Source organism: Tiliqua scincoides, chromosome 8 (genome assembly GCF_035046505.1).
Source record: "Tiliqua scincoides isolate rTilSci1 chromosome 8, rTilSci1.hap2, whole genome shotgun sequence".
NCBI lineage: Eukaryota > Metazoa > Chordata > Lepidosauria > Squamata > Scincidae > Tiliqua > Tiliqua scincoides.
The window spans coordinates 37,208,189-37,228,647 of NC_089828.1; positions in this window are offsets into that span (position 1 = coordinate 37,208,189).

Sequence of the window (20,459 nt, forward strand, 5' to 3'; positions counted from 1 at the left end):
TGCCAATCTGAGGACCACCCCCAAGGGCCCCCCCAGAGAAGGGGGATAGAGAAGCCATGCATGAAGGCCTCAGAATGACTTCAGCCCTTAGAAGGTATTCTGAGGGCCAAGGAAGCCTTGGGTGACCTTGCCAACCCAAGAATGCCTCCAAGGGGAGGCAGTGGGTGCAGGGGGGCAGCACCACCAGGTAGGGGGCAGCACCGCTGGGGGTGTGACCCCACGCATCACAGTGGCAAGAACGCCTCTGCCTAGCGCAGGGGTTCTCAAACTGGTGAGTCGGGACCCTTCAACCTTTGAAGCCCTGTCTCTGCCTCCTTAAGGGGCAGAGGCAGGAGATGGTGGTGATGCAATCCCCAGGATCACGCCACCACCAGGGACAAATCGGCTTTTTAAAAAAACTCACCTCTGCCAGTGCTGGCCTCCAGGTGGTGCAGTGAGCCCCATGGAGCCCTGTGCAGGATCCCCCATGCCTCAAAATGTCTAAACATAGAATTATGACCCACTTCTGAGTTGTGATAATGAAACCGAAAGTAGGTCATGATCACTGTTTTTTGACATTTTGAGGTGCAGGGAGCCCTGCAGAGGGCTCCACAGGGCTCCCCACACCCCAAGGAGGCTGGTGCTGGTGAGTAATAAAAAAGCCCCTTTGCCCCAGTGGCAGCGTAATCCTGGGATCATGTTCTCACCATCCCCCCTCCCCCACAATCGCATAGATTGGCTCAAATTTTACATGAGAGTTTGAGAACTACCTAGAGGCATTTGGTTGGAACAGAATGCTGGACAGTAGAGATGCGGTACTCCTTCAGGCATGTGAGAGAGAGAATACTGTTTCTAAGACAGTACCTGCCATATACAGGTTATGTAAGTGTTTGTACTAAAATAATTTAAATTTTAACAAATCTGCCTGATTCATCAGGAATGCATTTCCCGAATGTTTTTAACTGATTTACAGCTTAATCCCACCTTGTGCTGGAACAGGCAAGCCGGGAGGCCTGCGCTTATATGCAGCGCAAGATAGGGGCCCAAAGTGGCTCAGCCGGAGGAAAGGGGAAATTCTTCCCCGTACCCCCAGGTAAGCCACTGCAGCCCCAATGGGCCTCCTTGGACTTGTACCACCTCTGGAGGTGGCATAAATCAGAGGAGAGTGGAGCGGCTTGCAGCCGCTCTGCACCACTTGAGAAAAGGGGATAAGATCCAGCATATCTGCCAGGTCCCACTCCCTGCCCACCCGCCCCAGGACCGTCCTCTGCCTGCCCTCTCCCCACTCTGGAACGTATCCCTCCTGCCTCCTCCCCACCCTCCCCAGACCCTTGTGTCGGTCAAGCTGGGCCGATGCAAGCCTCCCCTTTCAAGTAGGCTCAGAGGCTGGATTCAGCTTCTGTGGGCCAGTGCACATCCCTGCTCATCCCTGCACCGGCCCAGCCGACTCTTGAGGAGGCTCAAATGTGCCTTACGGCATGTTTGCAACTCTCCTGGGCCAGCACAAGGGACATTCATCAGCCCAAGACGCAGTTTGGATTGCGCCCTTAATCTAATCAGTCAATCAGTAACACAATGAGGCCCTACTAAATGGCATTCTTAACTTCTCACAGTGAAAATCAAACAAGATCTTACCTATCTAAGGATGTTATAACTTCCTATTTTTGGAAGCTAAGAGCCCAGTCCTGTTGGGTATACTGCCAGCACTCCAGCCCCATCGCCAGCATTGGGTGTCATAAAAGTGCTGAAAGGCACTTTCCTACTGGTGGAAGACACCCAGCACTAACAGAGGGTCCAGCACCAGCCTCAGTACTGGGAAAACACAGAACTGGAGTGCCGGGCAGTGAGTATCCCTGCTGGCTGATGGAGAGGCTTTTCAGAGTGGGGGGAGTGCAGGGAGAGGCTGAACTGGGCAAAGGGAGGGAGAGCTGGCAGGCAGATTGGGCCCAGGAGGGGCAGGGATGGTGGCAGAGGCTGCTGTCAAATCCTATGCCCCCTTCTGAGCTGATTTGCCTGACACGGGCCTCCTCGGTTTTGCACCAGCACAAGATCTGGCACAGATCCAAGAAGACCCATTGGGGCCAGCAGCTCTCTACCCGGGGTAAGTGAACAAATGTTTCCTTACCTCGAGAAGACTCTGGTGGTTGCACTGGCCCTGCAGGATACAGGGAAATGTAGGATTTAGCTGCCCATCTTGTATTCTGTATTATTATATATAGGTATTTCTATACCGCCTTTCTTGGTCCTCAGATTTCTCCTTAGACTTTATTCAAGGCGGTTTACGCAGGCAGGCAATTTAAATCCCCGAAGGATTTTTACAATTTGAAAGTAGGTTTCTATCTTTCAAGAAACCACAACATTCAAGATGTTTCTTTCATGATCTGGCCGCACATTCTGGCCTCCATCCTCCCACGCTCAGAGCAGATGGAATAGCTCGGCTCAGCTTGTCAGCTGCTTCAAGGTCCCACGGTGCCGGTGGCCTCGAACTGGCAACCTTCAGATATTATCTTCAGGCAAATGGAGGCTCAACCCTCTAGACCAGACCTCCTGCCTCTATTAAATGAGAGCTTTATCAACTAACTTTCTAATATATTATTATGTTTTTTAAAACTCAAGCCACTGAAATTACTAGTTATTTCTGATATGTTTTGTGTCTTCATATTATCTTGGTTTGATTTATATCTTAATAGCCTCTGTTTTCTCCTCATCTGAGTTTGGATTATAGAGATCCAAATTGCCTGGTCTTCTGGAATAGGAATTTACCTCAGAATGCCAGATGCAAGGGAGGGCACCAGGATGCAGGTCTCTTGTCTTGTGTGCTCCCTGAGGCATTTGGTGGGCCATCGTGAGATACAGGAAGCTGGACTAGATGGGCCTATGGCCTGATCCAGCAGAGCTGTACTTACATTCTTAAACCTGCCATCCATTGCTTCTTTTTATATTTCCAGATGTTGCACAAGGCACTGTGCACAGATTTTACTACATCTTTTACTTTCTTTGAGATTTCTTCCCATTAACATGCCTATGTGCATTGATAAAATGCTACAAAAAGCAACAGATGTGATCATATGTATGATTGCATCAAGCTTCTTTTTGTGTAGTGCTTTAGCAATGCTCAGGAGCATATGCGCACACCTGTAAAACATAACATAAAAAGAATCGACTTGAGGCGTTACAGGTGATGAAGTGACAGTCACTATGGGAATGCCATGTCTTTGTGGAGCCACCATCTTATGTTTCCAAAACATTCCACACTGAAGTGGCATGCAAAGCATTATGAGAAAATAAAATGGTGATCACAAGGAGGCAGTGACATGAGGTGAATGTAAGCATCAATTGTGTCCAGATTTGTAATGTCCAGGCAATAGGGTTCTGTAAAAGAATCCTATATGTAGTTCGCTGTACAGGCTGCATAATGAATTGAACCAAATTGGACCACTTCTGTTCAATACTTCTATTGGCGTATCACCCCATATATTTGAAACATTCACTTTAAGCGTTGCCAGGATGTTTTGCCAAATTCCCTTTCCAAGCTTGTTCTAGAGAACTTATGCCCATTTAAAGCTAATTAGTTCCCCTGGCTCAAACACAGCTAGCTCTAGCAGCATTTAAGAACTACCACTGTATCCCAGCACCAACGGGAAGATAACTAGTAGGTAGCTTGCCTGTGGGGCTTCAGGGTCTCAAAGCAGCAGCTCCTCTAGGCACAACATCACCCACTCAGCTCTCCACCACTTAGCTGTCTCTGTTCAGCTAGTTTGCGAGGCAGTTAGTCCATTAGTCAGTTAGCTAGTCTGTGAGTCAGTCCACCAATTCGTTGTCCATCCGCCAGTCCATCAGTCAGTCTACCAGTTCATTAGTCCATCTGCCAGTCTGTTGGTCCATCAGCCAATCCATCAGTCAGTTTAGTTCTCTCTCCTTCCTTCCTCCAAGCTTTCCTCCTCCTACTACCCACAAAACCCTCCCTCTTCCAGGTGCTGCTTTTATCCTGTAATCATGACTTGGCTGCTTCTAGTGGCTGTGCAGCACACCCACTGCTAATTAGAGCCCTTAAGTTAACCTTAGGTTTCCTGGTTGATCTTGAGCAAGGGGCCACTGCTAGCAGCACATCCTCAAGGGGGCCTCTTCTGCATTTTCCCCTACATATTAGGATTTAAAACAGAAATCCTTATTCAACATTGTCAAAATTTTTCTCTGCATCTAAGAACACTACCATTGATTTGTCACAGTTTTCTTTTAGGCAGTTGGCCCAGGTCCCTGGCCTTGCCTGCAGGGGCAGTCGCCACCTCGTATAGCAGTGGTTCGCAACCTGTGGGGACAACAGGTGGTCAGTGAGACCCTAAGTGGTCTGTGAGGTCTCAGGAAAAAAAAAAAGATGATGACTCAGCAAGATGCTTCCCCGTGGACCACCAGAAAGGGCAGAGAATGGACCCCCTGCAGCTTGCATTTCCATTGTCTCTCCTAGCACTCCTCCCTTTGCTATCAAATTGAATTGCATTTTGTGTGTGTGGGGATGGAGGGGGTTGCATGTAGTCTAAGACAATTCCTATATTTGCCTCACTTGTCTGCCAGCTCCTAAAGGTTGGGAACCACTGTATAGAGAAGATCCCATGAAAGCCTACTGAGGGAATCTGAGGCATGGAGTGTTGGCAGAAAAGCAGGTGATGATGCAGCTGAGGAGCCAAGGGTTGTGTATAGTTTGCCACACTCTCTTTAAGTGGCTCAAGAGGCCAATGATGCGGCAGTGAGTGAGTAGTCTGAGATCTGGCTGGTTGAAACTGACTGAGGAAATGCAGTGGATATGGAAAAGGTGACATGGGAAAATGCCCCAGGGGGATAACGGCCTGCAGCTTTCACCTGGGACAGTTTGTAACCTTTACTGACAGTGGGTAATTATTTTAAACATTTTCCTAATGTTATCTTTCAATTGACACTCAACCCATTTTTGCCTGGCCCATAGATGTACACAGCTGGTCCCTGTTTCATATATGCAACGTTGGGCAGAAATGGCTTAAACCCCCCCAATCCTGATTCATATGAATATATTTGTATAATAGCTTGATTTGGATGCTGAAATGGAGGTAAATCTCTTTTATAACAAATTCAGGAATATGGGAATACCAATTGTAACAAGAGCAGTCGCAAAGAAGATGGAAGTTTCTTAGAACTTACTGAACTCCAGAGATTTGCAGAAGTTAGGAACTTTGGAAAATGAAAACCCCAGATTGGGGGGTGGGGGTGGAAGCTCCAAAATGCTTTGTTTCAAAGTGATTATAAGAATTACAGTGCAATCCAAATCCCCGGGTTAGGCTGGCACAAATCACTTGTGTTGACCTGAGGGTGTCACAAACATGCCATAAGGCATGTTTGCATCAACTCAGGAGTTGGGGAGACCAGCACAAGGGGTTGCATGGCCTCCCCATGTTGGATCCAGGCCTGGCGTTGTTTTTGTCAGCCAAGCTCAGCTGACGCAGGCGTCTGGGAGGGGCGTGAGGAGGGTGGGGAGGGGACAGGGAGAGGGCAGGCAGTGAGTGTTCCCCGGGGTGGGTGGGCAGGCGGGCAGGGAGTGGGAGGCAGTTATGCCAGATCCTGACCCCGAGCGGCGCGGAACAGCCTCTGGCTGCTCCAGTCTACTCAGTTTTGCGCCACCTCCTGAGGTGGCACAGATCTGAGTAGACCCATTGGGGCCAGTGCAGCATGACACGGGGCAAGGGAAGAGTTTTCCCCTTGCCTTGGGTTGTGCTGTTTCTGGCCCCAAATGTGCGCTGGATGCAGCACAGGCCCACTGGCCTTCCTGCTCCAGCACAAGTTAGGATTGCACCCTTAGAGAATCTCAATTCCTAGAGAGGCTTTACAGTGCCTGAAACAGTCATTTTCTGTCCAGAAATAGAGCATGGCAAGAGAAGAACATTTTCCCCCACTGTGCATTTTACATTTTACTTCACATTTTAATCCATGTGAAGTGCATTGGAAAGCTGTGAAAGTGGGGACAGAGGAGATTGGTGACAGAAAAGAAAAGCTAGAGTGGAGGCACAGTAAGTGCTATAGCCTGACACTGAGATGCAGGGCATGTTTACCCTGAGTTAAGCCATATGGAATCCAGTCAGGAAGATGTGGAAAAGAAACTGGGACAACTGAGGAAGATAAGAAATACCAGATTCCTACCCAGTCCCTGCAGTGTAATCCGGGTTTTACAACTCCATAGAGTTTGGTGAATGAGAGTTGCACTCTATGAGAGTTGTGCATATTGCAATATTTTGTTGTGGGACCCCTCTGGTATTTTATAATTGCTATTCAAAAACAAGAAGTTACTAACAATGAATATTTAGCTGCCACTACCATTTTGCTCTGGTAATCGCCAAGCAAAGAGGGGGAGAGAAGGAGGAATTGATGTGTGACTTGGAATGATGGGTCTAAAAAGCAGCAGTCAATGAGCCCCTTGATTTGGGTATCCAGAATGAAAACAGAAATATGTAAATACATTTTTATATGTCAAATTAATGGCAGGGAGGGAGCGTATCTTTTTTTTTTTAAAGCACAACTTGATTGGAGTATGCACATACATAAAACATGTGGATAATGTTCATATAATTAATTTATGGATTTCACTGCTGCATGGTAATTCATAGAATTCACTGCTAGTGATGGACACTAGCCCAGACAAAAGGGGATTAAACACATTCATGGAAGCAGAGAGACCTGTGAGAAGCTGTTGGTCATGATGACTGTTTGGAACCTCCACATACAAAGGTAGAGTGCTACTGAGTGCCAGTTGCTGGAGGGGAGATTGCTGCTGTCTTCATGAACTGCTTGAAGGCATCCTGGAGCCATCTTCTTAGGCCCAAATCCTAACCAACTTTCCAGCACTGGCATAGCAGTCCCAATGGGACATGTGCTGCATCCTGCAGTTGGGTGGCACTCATGGAGGCCTCCTCAGAGTAATGGAATGTTTGTTCCCTTACCTTGGAGGTGCATTGCCCTTATGACGGTGCTGGAAAGTGGGTTAGGATTGCGACCTTAGCCACTGAGGGAAGCAGGACACTGAGGCTATGTGGACCTTTAATCTGATCCAGCAGGGCTCTTATGCAGAACTATCAGTGGTTTTTAATCAAATGCAACTTCCACATTCAGATGCAGTCTATCTCAGATACTAGAGACAAAGGGAGGGTTGTTGCCAACATGCCCTTCTCTCAGACTTCTTAGAGGGATCTGGAAGCAAGATTCTGGGCGAAATGTGCCCTTGCGAAGCCCCAGTGTTCCAAACTACTGATTCCCCTAAAACTGAGGCATATTTTATGTTTTTTTACTAAATTAAAATTGGAGACATACCCATACCTAAGGAAGGTTTTCCTTTTAAATTACCACAGTGGATGCTGATTGAAAGGAAGCAGAGGATTGAAGGAGGCAGACACATGAAGAGACACAGTGGGGAGTCTCCTTGGTGAGTGACAATTTTGGGCTCGCAAGTGACTTTAATGATTTTATTTATTTCTGATGCTTGCTGGCAGTTCTTTTTGCAGCAACACAGGAAATGTTGCTTAAATGCACTATCATGGAGCCCTGCTTTCGGAATGGCAGGCTGGCACTGGCAGTAGTGCCTGAAACACAAGGCAAGGTTTTGGCATTGATGGATGGCTGAGCAATGCCAGTGGTGCTCTGCAGAGTGTCTGTGAAAGCCCTTGTTTGATACAATTTCATCTGTGACACCACTGGTGCTGAAATCTCATGTGGATATAAAAGTGCGAGGGAGAGGAAAGGAGATGCAGTCCTATAAGAGCCTTGCTGGATCAGACTAAGAGGTAGAATGAAACACAAAGTTGTCATTAACTATCAAGGGTAACAGTCATTGACAGACTTTTCTATAAGAAGAGTCCTGATGAATCAGACCAAGGATCCACCAATTCTCCAGCACTGGTCAACCAGATGACTCTGAGAGATTCACAAACAGGGTAATGACTTTTTCTTTTCATCTATCCCCAGCTCCTCATATTAAGAGGTCTACTACCTCTGGACTTGGAGGTTTGTTCTAGCTCCCTTTGGTTGAAAGCCATTGATAAACTCAATTCCCCATAAGAAGAGCTCTGTGGTAGCAAGTCAATGGTCCATTTAATTCAGCAACCTCTTTCAAGACTGGGGCGTTAAGCAGGACATGAAGCCATCAGGCCTTTCCTGTTGCTTGTCTTGAGCATTTGGTCATTGGAGAGAAGCCACTCCAATAGCCTTAAGAGAAAATAGGTGTTTTTAACAATTTGAAACATGTATATGTGTTATAGTGGTCTTCTGATCTAGTCGATCATATTACCACTGCATTTTACCCTCTGTTGTTAGAAATGTTAATACAGTATTTCAGTACCAGTGGTTCCCAAACTTTTTAGCACTGGGACCCACTTTTCAAAATGACATCATATCGGAACCCACATAGCTTTACAAGACTTTTAAAAAGTTTTACTTTACCCAGCCACAAAAGCCTTTTTACTGTGGTGAGGGGGAACCGCCTTCTGAATCATTTGTTAAGCTCCATGTTCATCAGCTCAGGACCTCATTCTGGTGGTCCTTGCATACCCCTCAGCCGGCCCTTCAAAGTGGACTGAGGGTCCAATCCCAACTAGCCCAATGCTGACTTGCATCCTGCAGCACCCAGGGAGGAGAGGCCACTGGAACTGGGCCTCGGGACCATGTGGATGACTGGCTGGGGCTCCTCCAGCACCAGCTGGTGGTGAGTCTTCTCAGAGCAGGGGGAGGAAGTTGGGATTGGGTGGAACGGGGGCAGAGGAGGGGTGGATCACGCCCAGAAGGGGGGTATAGATGGCAGCAGACTCTGCCGCCATATCCTTACCTCCTTTCTGGCCCGGGCAGCTCAACATGGGTCTCCTGGGGTCTGTGTCCACTCAAAAGCAGGTGCAGATCCATTTGCGCCACAGTGGTGTTACTTGGGGTAAGGGAGCAAATGTTACCCTGAGGAGACTCCTGGTGCTAGCCTGGCACCCCCAGCGTGCAGCTATGGCCATTTCCATGCTGCTGGAGCCCTGGGTGCTGCTGGGCTTAGGATTGGGCTGCCAGGCACATTCGCCTACTCATGCATAAATGCATGCATGCTACTCTCAGTTTCCATAGGGCTCAATACACTTTCCTTGTCAGCGATCAGCTTGTCAGTTTCATGACCCACCAAAAATGGAGTTGCGTTCTGCTGGTAGGTCCCAACCCACAGTTTGGCAACACTGCTCCAGATCAACTAGACACAGTGGAAGATAAATCTATCAATGGTTATATGCAGGGCCTTTTCCCCTACTGCACAAGTAACCTGTGGAGCCCGTCACCACAGTCTATGAGCATTCCTTCACCATAGAATTTTCCAGAAAGTGGGAAGGGAAAATGGGAATTGAGGGAGGAAGGAAGGAAGAAGGAAGGAAGGAAAATAAAGAAAAAATAGAAAATGAACAAGAAAAAAGAAAAAAAAATTCTTTGCCTTGCAAAGAATGGGAGAGCTCTAATATACTTTTAGTATAAGGCAGTGGTTCCCAAACTGTGAGTCGTGACTCCCCAGGGAACCACAGAATCTAGCAGGGGAGCCACAGAAACCTTGCAAAAATCCCACTGCCCTAAACAATGTATAGAATTGTAGCCCTAATACAGAGCTGTGGCGAATGGCCCAGTAGGGTCAAGGGAGCTGCCAGTCAAAAATGTTTGGGAACCACTGGTATAAGGCAACAGAGATTGAAGAGAAGTGGTATTCATCTTTTTTTCTATTTCTTTTGATCTTCTTATCCATTTCCTTTTAAAAAACATTTTGGCTCTCTGTCAAACTCCATAACTTGAACAGCACACACAAAAATTTTGATAGTTTCCATGACAGATTACTTTTTTCATACTTCACAAAATGTTTGTAGCTGCATGTGGAACCTTCATGATCAGGGGCAGTCTTCCTCTAAATACCAGTTGCTGGGGTCAGATGACAGAGAACAACTAGCCTTCATGCCTGCTTGTCTTGAGAGGCCTCCTCCATGTGGCAATTTGGTTAGATTCAACAGGGCACACACACACACACACAGAGAGAGAGAGAGAGAGAGAGAGAGAGAGAGAGAGATCTTTTTTGACGGGGGATCTTTTGAGATGGGGAAACTCTCTCAGCCTTCCCTTGCTGGGGATTAAATTTAACAGACTTCAACCCAGTCCTGATTTGTGAACAAAAGGGTTAATGCTCAGGCTTGTCTAATGAGGCTCCATCAGGATGCTCTTTGTTCCTAAAAGGAGAAGACTGAGGAAGCTGCCAAAAATAAATCCGTTTTAATGAAGAGCATTTGTAAATTATTCAGAATTTTAACATCCTGCTAGTTAAGGGAGAGGGGCTGCAAAGAGAGGCTTCCTTCTTCCTCTGCAGAGACAGGGCATATGGAAGGTGAAAGTTGTGCCATCTGCACACAAGGGAATAAAAGAATGTAGTCTATGAATGATCTTGTGCTTTTAGCCTGTGGGCATTTCCTCCACAATCACAGCTCAGCAGTACAGCACAGGCTTTGCATGCAGGAAGTCCCAAGTTCAGTCTCCAGCACCTCCAATTATAAAGATATCAGGTAGCTGAACTGGCAAAGAACTTCTTCACAAGAATCAAAGAGAACAGACAATACCAGACTAGATGGACAAATTATCTGACTCAGCATGAGGCCTCGCCAGGTGGATTCTAAAATTTGGCGAGTGTCCATAACAGTGGTACAGCTCATGCTTTACTTGCTGAAGGTCTTCGTCTCAATATCTGACAGCTTCACTGAAAAGGGCCTTTAAGTTAGCTAGGAAAGATGTGGTTGAGAGTCAGATGGTGCTGGGCTATGTGAACCAGTGGTCAGTAAAAGGCAGCTTCTTTGTTCAACCTCATAAGTTTGGCTCCTGCCAAAAACAGGAGTTTACCTCTCCTTTGCCTTGAAATTCAGAAGTGGCATAATTGAAGATTTACCAGCGGAAATGTTTCTCTCTAAGGAATGGTCTATTCCTGTTGTGTGCACAAGTTCTATCACTTCCAAATCCTGTTCTGAAGATTCTGTCAGCATTTTGAAATCTTCCACACTTTCACGAAATCTGCCGATAGCAGTGTCTCAAACTGTGGGTCGGGACCCACTAGGTCCCCATTCATTTCAATTTATTTTTTTAAATATAATAGACTTGATGCTACCATGGTATGTGACTGCATTTGGAGAAATGTTACAGACCTGTACTTATTGTGTATAAGTATGCTACTGTGTATATTCTTTTAACAATTATAGTCAATGGGACTTATTCCTGGGTAAGTGTGGGTAGGATTGCAGACTAGGATTGGTAAAAATTTTCCTGCTCGATGTCACTTCTCATCATGACATCACTTCTGGTGGGTTCTGACAGATTCTCATTCTAAAAAGTGGGTCCTGGTGCTAAATGTATGAAAACCACTGGTCTATAGGCCATAAAAGAACAGTAGGTGCCCTTGCTTCATCGGAATCATTTCTGCAATATTTTCTTTTCTTTGGCTTCAAAACAACCTTCACTTTTGCAAGTAAAACATGATGTTGCAAGAACTACCTTGATGGAGCCTGAAAAATATAAATCCTATCATTCAATGTGATCAGAAGTCAAAATTAAAGCTGTAGAAAATTGTTGTTTTGGACAGATTGTTTACCTGTAGTTATAGTTTGCAAAGTCAGCTGTGTAGAGATGTGGCAGAGTTTTGGGGCATATGCATAACCAATCTTAGAAACTTCCAGAGCTTTGTCAAACTTCTTTCTGCCCCTGCACTGGCGCAAATAGAACCAGTGCACATCTCAAGTGCAGGTAGAATGCCCAATCCCTCACTTCATTTGAGGACCCTACCTAACCCAGGACAAGTAAGGAGAACTCCAGCCACTGGAACCAGAACTATAGGGGGGCAGTTGGTTGGGTGTTTCATCTGCACAGATTATGACTTGAGCTTACTTTTTGACACCTTAATACATTCTTAACAGCACTCGCTACTAGAAATGAAAATAGTTCAAACTGAGAGAACACAAAATGTCAATGTTTGCAAGCAAAATTCCAATTAGGAAGAAGGTTCTGGAAAACTTCTTCACCCCCCCCTCCCTTGCACAATTTCCCCACCATCCTGCAGAGGGCAGCAGAGAATGAACCAGATAACTCTATTGCTTTTCTTCCCCCACCCCTCTGCTCTCCCTGCTGTTTCCAAAGCTTAATTAATTAATAATTGCTTGTAAAATACTCCTAGATGCTTGGCTCTAATAAAAACCTCCAAGCCTAAGTAGCATTTTATTATTAAAGACAGCTAAATAAATAAGAACCTTCTTGGCTGGTGCTATTAAGCAAAAATTAAATCTGCCAACATCTCTAATTTAAAATTGCCCACTTTGGTGTATGGCACAATCTGTCCATTCAAATATATGCTAAAATGGAGGCTCTAGGAAAAGGAGCCTACTAGTTAAGAGGCAAAGATGGGGGAGAAGAAAGGGCTGCTGGTGGCGGATGGAGGACAGATCCACAAATCATTTTCACCCACCCTCTTCTCCCTTATCAGTGACTTGAAATAATTAAACTCCATAAGTCTTCTGTGGCAGACGTCTCCCTCTATTCTCCCCATTCCCATTATGTGCTCTCTCCCTCCCCCAATCTTAACAGAATATTTGCATTGCAGGCTGATTAAGCTGTAATTATCACCCGTTTACCACCTAAGATGTTAAGAACATTTCTCACTCCTGACAGGAAGCTGCAAGGTCTTTTTCCCCCCTCCACCCCAACAGCTGATGGAAACCACAAAATAATTTTTTTTCCTTTTGGGGGGGGGCAGTTAAGAGGGTGAGCCATGAACCAAAAGTCTCAGATAAGCCTAAGCACCTAGAAAAAGCCCTGCTGGATCAGAACAAAAGCCCATTTAGTTGTACACTCTGCTTCTCACAGTGGCCAACCAGATACTGTACCCACAAGCAGGGCACAAAGGCAACAGCCTCCTTGTTGCCTGTCCTCAAAACAAGGTTTTCTGAGGCAGACTGCCTTTGGACATGGAGGTTCCATTTAGCTATTGGGAGGTCTTCCTTGAATTGGTCTAATTCCTTTTAATGAGAATGCATCATCATAGCAATTGTGCAAGTTAGGCCACCAGTTGACGAGAGATGTATTTCCTATAAATTGGAATGTGTGCTCTTGCCTTATGGCTTATGGGAAGAAAGCTGACCTGTTATGTATACCCCCCTTCAGTCCTCACCAGAGGTGGCAATCCTTGATCCCAGCCTCGGCTTTTCTTTGGGTCACTGGTTAGGTTTGATCACAGACCAGAAAAAAACATCCCCCATAGACATATTCTTTGTTCCACACTCCCACCCCCAAACAGTTTGGACATGAAAGACACTGATCATACTGCAGGCAAGTGCAGGAGAGGCGGGGAGCAGTTTGGTTTTTCTCTCTTTTTAAAATGGAAATGGGTAGGCAGCGTGGGAGCTCTCTATCAAAGGAAGCAAAGATTTCCCCTTTCTGACGAGAGCTTTACTTCCTGACACAGCAGGCAGTGCGAGTGATGAAAGGCAGTGCACCTCCGGGAGCCCACCATGTATGGTTTGATGTTGGCTCTCAGGCTGCAAAAAGGTGAGCCGCTTGTGTCGACCGAGCAAGCAGCGTCATGCAGTCAGGCTAAGGGAGAGTGGAGAGTCAACCAGAGTAGATGATACTACAATACCATAGCTACAGGGGGTGGTGGCACAGTAAGTACCCAGAATGGCTCCGGCAGCAAGTGGAAGGGGGCACTTACATGATGTGTTGCAGCACCTGCAGTACTTACCACACCCGTGTAGCTACACTATTGTGACACTGAGCTAGTTGGACCAAGGTCTAACTCAGTAGGAGGCTGCTTCATATGGTCTTGTGAGATTTCCAAAATTACCAGAAGGCACTGTGGTGGGGTCTACTGAGGTACTAGAGACTTGTGGATTTTGGACAGGACACACTTGTATCTAAACCCCAAACACATGAGGGCCTCAGCACAACCAAGGGTGAGTCAATGCCCCTATGGGACAACTACTACCAGCCCTCCCCAGACTGCATGGATGAGGAGGTTAAAATATCAGGGGCCGCTACTGGACACCTACCTGAGCTCCAGATTCTTCATCACCTGCAGGGCTTCAAGAGCAGAGGAGACCACGTACAAAAAACCAAAGACTCCAAACTCATTTGGCAGCCCAAGGGCTCCTCTCTAGAGTTACCTGGATCAGGTTCCAGGAAGTGAGAGGGCTGCAGGGCCTACTATAAAGCTGCCAATTCACTGCCTGTTCATTACTAGTGCAACAGCTTCAAAAGGACAATTCTGCAAGCCCAATACCTGCTGGATAGCACTAATGTTGCACCAGGCTTCCTCTGTCCATTCCCCCTACCCAGCCCCATCTGATGGTCACACGTGGCAGGAGTAAAAGGCTCCAGGTCCCACACCCTGGATTAGCAGAGTAAGAGCCCGACTTAGACAACCAAGTGAAAAAAACAGGAGCACAGCCACTCATGACGCAATTCCTGCTGATCAAAGGGCTAGCCCCCCTCCCCTTTAAAGATAAGCGACAAGAAGGGGTGGCCTTCAGAGCAGCGCAGAAATGCACCAAGAGTGGCCGCGCTCTTGGTTCTTGGTGTACCCGGGGGGGGCACAGAGCCTGGGGCACTTGTACCCCTTGCCCCCTGGGTATGCCACTTCCAATGACCCCCTTCAATACCCCTTAAGACCACTTAAGACCTCTTAAAATAATACCCCTTAATGCCCCCTATTAAGACCCCTTAATACCATTTAGACCCCCCTAAAGATGTTTTAATACCAACTTTAGATCCCTTAATACCCCTATAGAATCTTTAAGACCCTCCTAAATGGGACCTTTAAGACCCAATTAAGACCCCTTAAAATCCCCTAAATACCACCATTTAGACCCCTTTAATACCCCATTTAGAAACCCTAATGATCCCTTAAAGACCCCTCATTAAGACCGTTATTATCCCCTTAAGATCCTTAAAGATACCTAAAGACTTCTTAATATCCCCTTGACCCCTAAAGATGCCTTAATACAACATTAAGACCATTTAATAACCCGTTATGACTCCTAAACACCCTAAAGACTCTTAGTACCCATTAGGATCCTCTTAATACCTCCTTAATACCCCTTAGAAATCCCTTATTACCCCTTAATGCCCTTGTAATACACCCTATAGATCCCTTAATAACCCCTAAAGACTCCCTTAATATCCTCTTTAGACCCCTTAATTCCCTATACAGACCCCTTAATACCCACTTTAGTCCCCCTAAAGACCCCTTAAGAACTCATAATACCCACTTAATACCCCCTTAATGCAGCCCTTAAGACCCTATTAAGATCCCTTAATAGTTTTTTAAAGGCGCAATCCTAACAGTGCCCTAGGCTGGCGCAAGCTGCTTGCGCTGGGCCCTGAGGGTCACAAACGTGCCGTAAAGCATGTTTGCGCCTCCACGGGACTGATGCAGGGATGCACGCCAGCCCATGGAGGCAGCATGAACACCGACTTGGGGAGGGAGGGTTGTGTCGGCTGAGACTGGCCACCACACAGGGCTGGGAGGAGGCAGGAGGGAGGCATTCCAGGGCGGACTGAGGGTGGACGGAGGGCGGTCCCGGGGGCAGGTGGGCAGAGAGCAGGAGGTGGGGCTGGGACCCGGCTGTTATGCCGGATCCCCACCCTTTTCCCTGAGCAGCGTGGAGTGGCTTGAAGTCGCTGCTCTCTCCTCTGACTTGTGCCACCCCCTGAGGTAGTGCAAGTCCAAAAAATCGCAATATCCTTTAAAGATCTTTCTAGAGTTATTACCAAATCATCAGCCAAGGCTCTTAATTTGAATGTCACATTTTTAATCTTAACACCTCAAATTCTTTCATCGTAATATCTCTATTCAGCACTTCAAACTCTAATATAAATAACTATGACAACAGGTACATCATTGTTTCTTTCTGAATCTCAGGTGGTGGGCAGCCCAATCCTGAGCTGCCCAGATTCAAAAGGAGCAGCCAAAATTGCACCCAACAGATGGTAGGCAGCGCCAGGCTGGGCAGGGGAATGTTCCTCAGGGGCTCCTCAGCCAGCTCCTGCTCCCTTCCCCGGGTAAGGGAGCAGGCCCCACAATGGGGCTACTCAACTCTCTGCCAGCTATTTAGCTGGCACAGAGTAAACCAGTCCTGTGTCCTGTCCCCTCTCACCCTGCTCCATTCCCCCGTCCTCTCCCTCTCCAGAACGCTTTCGCCTCCTCTTACCTGTCAAGTTACCTGGAGCTTGTCTGTAGCTCTGGGCAGCATACAACAGGCCTCCGGCCAGCGCTGAGGCGCTGAGCCAGCACCAACCCAGCGGTGTAGCACGTATGCCTTACAAAATGTTTCAGGGTGGGGGGAGGGAGGCAGGGCCAGGATCCAGCAGTTATGCCAGATCCTGACCCCAGATCCTGCTGACCTGCCTGTTTCCACCTCAAGTTAGGACTGTGTCCTTTATCTCTTATTCTTTTTCTGACAAAATGAACCAGAATATCTTGGGGGAGCTTATTCACCTTGGCATACCTTGCGTTAACTCTGATTCTGTAACAACAACCATTCTTTCAACCAGATAAAGGCTCATGCTGCATAATACACTTTCATGTTGTTGGCATCCTTCAGTCTTGGAAGACTATGGTATCGTGCTCTGAATAGTGTTCTGGAACAGAGTGTCCTCTCCAGTGCGCGAAGCCTGGGTCAAGTGGATACGGAGGATAGACTGTTTCCCATGCAGCAAATCCCCCCTCTGCACATCGCTAGAATGGTCCAATGGAAAGGCAGAAGCCAATACGGTTGGTTCCAGCGGCGTTGCAGGAGTTGCCAGAACGTGACTGTGTTCAGCCATGAACTGCCTCAGGGACTCCGGCTCCAGATTTTGCCTCGGATTTTGACTCCTTTTCCATAACTGGATGTAGCCACAAGGCAGTGGAGGTTTGGGATCAGAGTTTTCCTTCTCTCAGATGAGCTGCCTTCCCAGGCTAAGGAGTTCCATCTACCCGGTGGCTGTTTAGTTGCCTCTTACGACAAGTACAGTCAAACTGAGGGCCTATTCTTATCCCCCAGCCCCTTAAGGTCTGGTATACCTAGTCCTCCTTGGCATCCTGCAAAATCTTGAATTTGACTCTTGGTTTTTTCCCTTGCCATATATATTTTGAGCTATATTTCTGTCATTGCTTAAATAGGGCAATATAACTGGTATTGTCTGAAATAAAAACAACATTTTCAGAAGTACATTCATGTTAAATACAGATATTCTTCCCATCAAAGACAAGTTCAATCTTTCCCATCTCTTCAAACAGCGATTAATTCCGAAAAGCTGATCCAAAATGGTGGGTGCTGCTATTGGCCACCCTGTTCACTATGGTCAACAGAACAGGGATTATTCCAGAATCATGGACAAATGCAATCATGGTTCCAGTTTTTTTAAAGGGACAGCATCAAGCTACAGACTGGTTAGCTTGCTATCGGTTGTTGGCAAATTATATGCCAAACATTTATGTACCAAGCTTATCTTCTGTCAGACCAGAAGATTATGGGCTCTCAGCAGGTGGGGTATCAGTAGGGCAAGTCCACACTGGACCACTGTACTATCCTTTCATATTTGAGAAATACACTAGAAAGGCAAACTTTATACGGCCTTTCTGGACTTAAAAGCAGTTTTTGATTCCATCAATAGGGAGCTACCCTGGCATGAACTAGATCAGTTACAAATTGATAAGTGACTACTGTCTCTCAAAAGGAGGCGAACAAAATATCACTTGTCAGATAGTGTTCTTCTGTGGGGAATCTAACAAGAAAAATGGTGTCAAACAAGGGAGTTAAGCAGGGGTGTATACTGGCCCCCACCCTATTGATTAATGTTCTGGCCCCCTCCTTGGCTGATGTGGATGGGCATTGTCCCTGTTTAGGATCTACTCAGGTTCAGATACTTCTATATGCAGATGGTGCTGTAATAATGTCCCGTACCTGTTTGGGTTTAAAACGCCTTTTGAAAAAGTGCTTGGAGTTCTTGTCAGAAAATTGATTACAGCTGAATTTTGACAAGTCTAAGATACTCGTGTTTTCTAGAACTTGGAAGCCCTATACCTGGCAACTCAATGAACATAAATTAGAGCAAGTTAAACAGTTTAAATACCTTGGTCTAAATTTACATTATAATTCATCCTGGGCTATTCACCAGAAAAAAGAAGTTAACGGAGCTAACGTTATCGCCCAATCCATCACTTGCTTTTTCTTTGCAAGAGGTAACTGTTACGTTCCAGCAGCTTTGAAGACCTTTAATGCCAAGGTGATTCCTTAATTATTTTATGGAATTCCTCTCTGCATTGGGGCTTTAAAAAATGCCCTGGAGTCTGTCCAAGGTAAATTTCTGTGAAAAATCTTGGGTCTACCGAACTGTGTGGCTTATGCAGCCTGTTTAGAAAGGGGCCAATTATTGTTGGAAACCAGGGCCTGGTTGATGGCTATTAAATAGCATGGTTTAATAGCATGGTTGTGCCTACATTACAACTATGACCCTTGTAGTTTGCTGTATATGATGTGCCTTGAACCTAATTGGCCCCTTTTTATAGCTGTCTTAGAAAAGGATATTAGCTCTGTTGGGCTGTCTTAGAATCTTTAGGTTTGCTTTCCATACCAAGAGGCATTTCAGTTCACAGATGTAGACTTCTTGACATTGAAAGACAGGATCTTTGCAGTGCAGCAAATAGAGCATGCTCCCCTTTAAGCTTGGAGATCCCTATAGTTTATGGTCAAGTAGCCTCATAATTGCATTCACTGGATTGCTGCCAAAAAAGGAGAACTTTCTTTCTTGCCAGATTTAATGTTCTGCTGTCCACTGTCTTATTTGGAAAATTTTATAAGATAGCCCTTGCTGACGAGCACTGCCCTTGTGAGTAGGGTTGTATTGAGACTATTGTCTTTTCTTTACTGCCCCTTCTACACCGAGATCTGTCAAAGACATCTGGACCCATCTTGAGAACAAGAGGAGGATTTACTGATGTGGCAAAAATACATTCGAACCATATAGAACCATTAATCAAATCCTCCTTTAAGGTGCCTTAAGTGAGTGAGTTAAGCAGAAGCTCAACATAAAACATACAACTTATAACTAGGAGTATGCAGTTCAATGCACAGTGGAGAGACAAGCAACAAGGAATGACTGTGAGCAAGTGCAGCTACACATAATTGCAACCCTATTTACTCAGACCACATTGCTTTCCATTGGTAAGTAATGGTGCCCTGAATTGTAGCCTCAGACTTTGTTTTAGATGGAAACGAGGATGACATTGTGGTGTTTAAAAAACTAGACCTCTGCCATACATTTGCAAAATGGAACAAGGCTGCAGGAGGGTCTTAATAATTTAATTGAATTATTACATGGCATTTAAAGAAATTCACACCAACAAGCTGGAAATCAAACTTGAATAGATCTTTCTTATAAAGTTACCTTGAGGAGCTCTGTAATTGAAGAGGGATGTGGTTCTGGAAAAAAGGAAAACATGTTTGGAAGAAGGGTGGTCAAATTTTAGTGTAGAAAAGACATGATCAAAACAAGGAGGGAGGAGATAATGTAAGGCAAAGGATTACAACCTTTGGAAAGTGGAGTTGAGTGAGGGAAGGGACGGGAAGGTAGGTGTTAAATGCAATTATGAGAGGGGGGAAGAATGAATTTTGTATGTGGGAGGGGGCGTGAGGGAGGAGAATGATGTGCCATTTGCCTCCTTGTGTATGCAAGAGAGACAGCAAATAATGCCCTTACTATAAGGGAGGCAATGCAGGGAGGGTTGGTTTGCAGCAGCTGCAGGCAGGCACAGACAGACACAGGCACAGACAAATTGTGCTGAGTTGCCAGGATTAAAGCTGCATTTGATTATGTTCAGTTGAAGTGCGCCCCCCCCCCCCCGCTCTGAAAACTGAATAAAACACCAAGGCAAAATGGCATGTGCAGAATTTGGGGAAGGGTTCACAATTCATCAGTTTGCCTTTTCAAGCCTCACTGAAATGATCTGCAAATATACCAGCTATTCCAATATCTTCGGAAGAGAAAAGCCAGCCAGTGACCCTGCGAGGACTCTCTCCTTTGCTCGCTTGTTTTTTCCTTGCTGCCCGCCTTCACTTGCTTTCTTCTTCTGTCTTCTCTGGCTGCTTGATCAACATGCAGGAGAGGCAATGGCCACCTCATTCTTAAGGCAGCAAGTTGCGCTTTGCAAAAAGCAATGGAATCCTGGCCGTGTCTTTTACCTGGGCTGCTGTGCGAGGCTCAGGGCAGCTGTGTCTTCTCCCACATAGCTGCTGTCTCCTCTGGTTGTACGGCACACCTTGCGCCCATTTGCAGCACACTGCTGCCATGCAGATTGATTGTCCTTTCATTATCTCTGCTGCATGATGTGCCTGAAACAGCCCTAACCTCTGAATGACCTCGGAGATAAGGCGAGATGATCTAAGCTTGATTTATTG